Source organism: Sardina pilchardus, chromosome 16 (assembly GCF_963854185.1).
Source record: "Sardina pilchardus chromosome 16, fSarPil1.1, whole genome shotgun sequence".
NCBI classification, from domain to species: domain Eukaryota; kingdom Metazoa; phylum Chordata; class Actinopteri; order Clupeiformes; family Clupeidae; genus Sardina; species Sardina pilchardus.
This window is the reverse complement of record NC_085009.1, coordinates 33,318,668-33,321,167: the sequence shown is the minus strand read 5'-3', so window position 1 is coordinate 33,321,167 and position 2,500 is coordinate 33,318,668. Positions and strand designations below refer to the sequence as shown.

The window sequence follows — 2,500 nt, the reverse complement described above, 5'->3', positions numbered from 1 at the left end:
GTCGGTTGTGTCTCCCGTGACAGCCATTGTGTCTCGCGGTAGCACGTCCCCTGCGAAGATGAGAAATCGCAAGCGAGCTGCAGGCTCGAGGCTGACGGAGAGCACCGGGCTGCCTGCGGAGGAGCACGAGCCGTGTCGACTCCATAGCAACATCTACGGACTCCCGTGAGCTCGCTCCCGACTGGAATCCTCTGTCGTTTCCGTTGCTGTCGCGTCCCTTTCTCTTGTGCTTACGTTGGGCTCCCGGTAGATCGCCGTCCACGGCGGGATAGCCCTCGTGTGTGTGTGTGTGTGTGTGTGTGTGTGTGTGTGTGTGTGTGTGTGTGTGTGTGTGTGTGTGTGTGTGTGTGTGTGTGTGAGAGAGTTATTGTTGGTGAATCTGCAGCACAAGCTGCCGCTGGACTGGTTAGCGCACAAGTTTATTTGGAGACATTTCCGTTCTGTGGCGGCGACATGGAGACATACTGAACGTACTCACTGCCTCCCTCTCTCCCTCTCTCTCTCTCCCTTTCTCTCTGTCACACTCTGTCTCTCTCTCTCTCTCTCCCTCTCTCTCTCTCTCTCTCTCTCTCTCTCTCTGTCACACTGTCTCTCTGTCTCTTATACATACATACATACATACATATACAAGCACACTACATGCAAGCTCTCTCTCTCTCTCTCTCTCTCTCTCTCTCTCTCTCTCTCTCTCTCTCTCACACACACACACACACACACACACACACACACACACACACACACACACGCACGCAGGCACGCACGCACGCACACACACAGGCTCTGTGAGTAGTTTAAAGGGTAAAGGCCTACGGAGGATTTTCTCCCGTTCTGCCAGTAGCGGCCGGGTGGCTCGCACGCGTGTGCCCGTCGTTATTAAAGTGTCTGAACGGCTGTGCTGCTGATATATATGTGTGTGTGTGTGTGTGTGTGTGTGTGTGTGTGTGTGTGTGTGGTATATGTCCGACTCAGCGGGCGGATGGAATGGCACCGAGACCCACCGGGTAACGGCTGCCTCCTGGACTGGACTGCGCTTCGGTGTGTGTGTGTGTGTGTGTGTGTGTGTTTGTGTGTGTGTCGCGTGGAGGGTCGGTGGTGTGTGTGTGTGTGTGTGTGTGTGTGTGTGTGTGAGTGAGAGAGAGAGCTCGTGGTGTAAATAGAACACAAAGCGGATCCCGGTAGGCGGGCTGCAGTGTTCTGAGAATGAGAGTCTCTCTCTCTCTCTCTCTCTCTCTCTCTCTCTCTCTCTCTCTCTCTCTCTCTCTCTCTCTCTCTCTCTCTCTCTCTCTCTCTCTCTCTCTCTCTCTCTCTCTCTCTCTCTCTCTCTCTCTCTTCGTCTCCTCATGTGGTCTACACGTGGGTCGTTGTGTCCCTTTAATCGTGTGCAAGTCTGAATAATGTCTGTGTCATGATGTCCGAGGTGTGTGTGTGTGTGTGTGTGTGTGTGTGTGTGTGTCTTTGCGTGTGTTCGCACCATGTTTATTCCAAGCAGCCCCGGACCTCCGTTTTGTCCGTTATATGATCGCCCGTATAATCACAGAATAATGTAAATCTCACATGCGCGTGTGCTGAACTTTTCTTTCCTACTCGCGTGTGGCCTCAGTCGAACTCTGGAGTCGGTGCGCGTGCACGTGTTGCCCCTTTGCGGCCAGTTGCACGCGCTCTCCCTGTCGCCAGGCTCTCGTGCCCCCTGACAAACACGCACGGCCTCAAAATAGAGCTTTCAGAAGACGAGCCTCCGTCATGATGTCTCGCTGTGTGTTCCTCTTTGTCTCGGTGTGGGACTGATATTGAGGGGAGTGTGTGCTTCTGAGTAGCCTAGTGTGTGCGGTGTTTGTGAGTGTATGGAGGCTCGTGTGTGTGCGTGTGTGTGATGAAACAAGTGCCCCTGCTCCCGCTCGTGTCTCCGGAGGCCACATTAGAATGCAGAGATGTGTCCCGCGTGAGCCACTAATCTTGCTTAGCGCGAAGTGCGGAAGGAAGATCCGCACGCGCCCCGGGATTTGTTTACATCGCCGGTGCACCTTTACGATGAGAACGCGCGGTTAAGGTCGGTGGCGGAGGATGGCGGGCAGACCGAGGGGTCGCGAGAGCTCCGATCGCGCGCACATGCGGCTGATGATTTGTGTCTGGAGGCGGCAGAACAGCTGTCGCGCGCGGCGCCATGAAATGTCAGCAGCGTCGTTTAGCTTTTCCTCGAGGACCCCGGAGAACAACATTAGAACAGAGAACAGTTAGAGCACAGAGACATTAGAACAGAGAACAGTTAGAGCACAGAGACATTAGAACAGAGAACAGTTAGAGCACAGAGACATTAGAACAGAGAACAGTTAGAGCACAGAGACATTAGAACATAACGTGCTGGAGAACCTGGAGAGCATAACGATATTAGAACATTGCAATATTAGAATATTAGCAATATTAGAGCATAACGATATTAGAACATTGCAATATTAGAACATAACGATATTAGAACATTGCAATATTAGAATATTAGCAATAT

At 52.5% G+C, this 2,500-nt stretch overlaps 1 protein-coding gene across 1 annotated transcript in view; it reads left to right on the top strand.

Moving 5' to 3' along the window:
* The window catches only part of ppargc1a (peroxisome proliferator-activated receptor gamma, coactivator 1 alpha), a 46,305-nt gene that overhangs the window by 517 nt on the left and 43,288 nt on the right, over window positions 1–2,500 (top strand). The gene's annotated exons all lie outside the window — the stretch shown is intronic.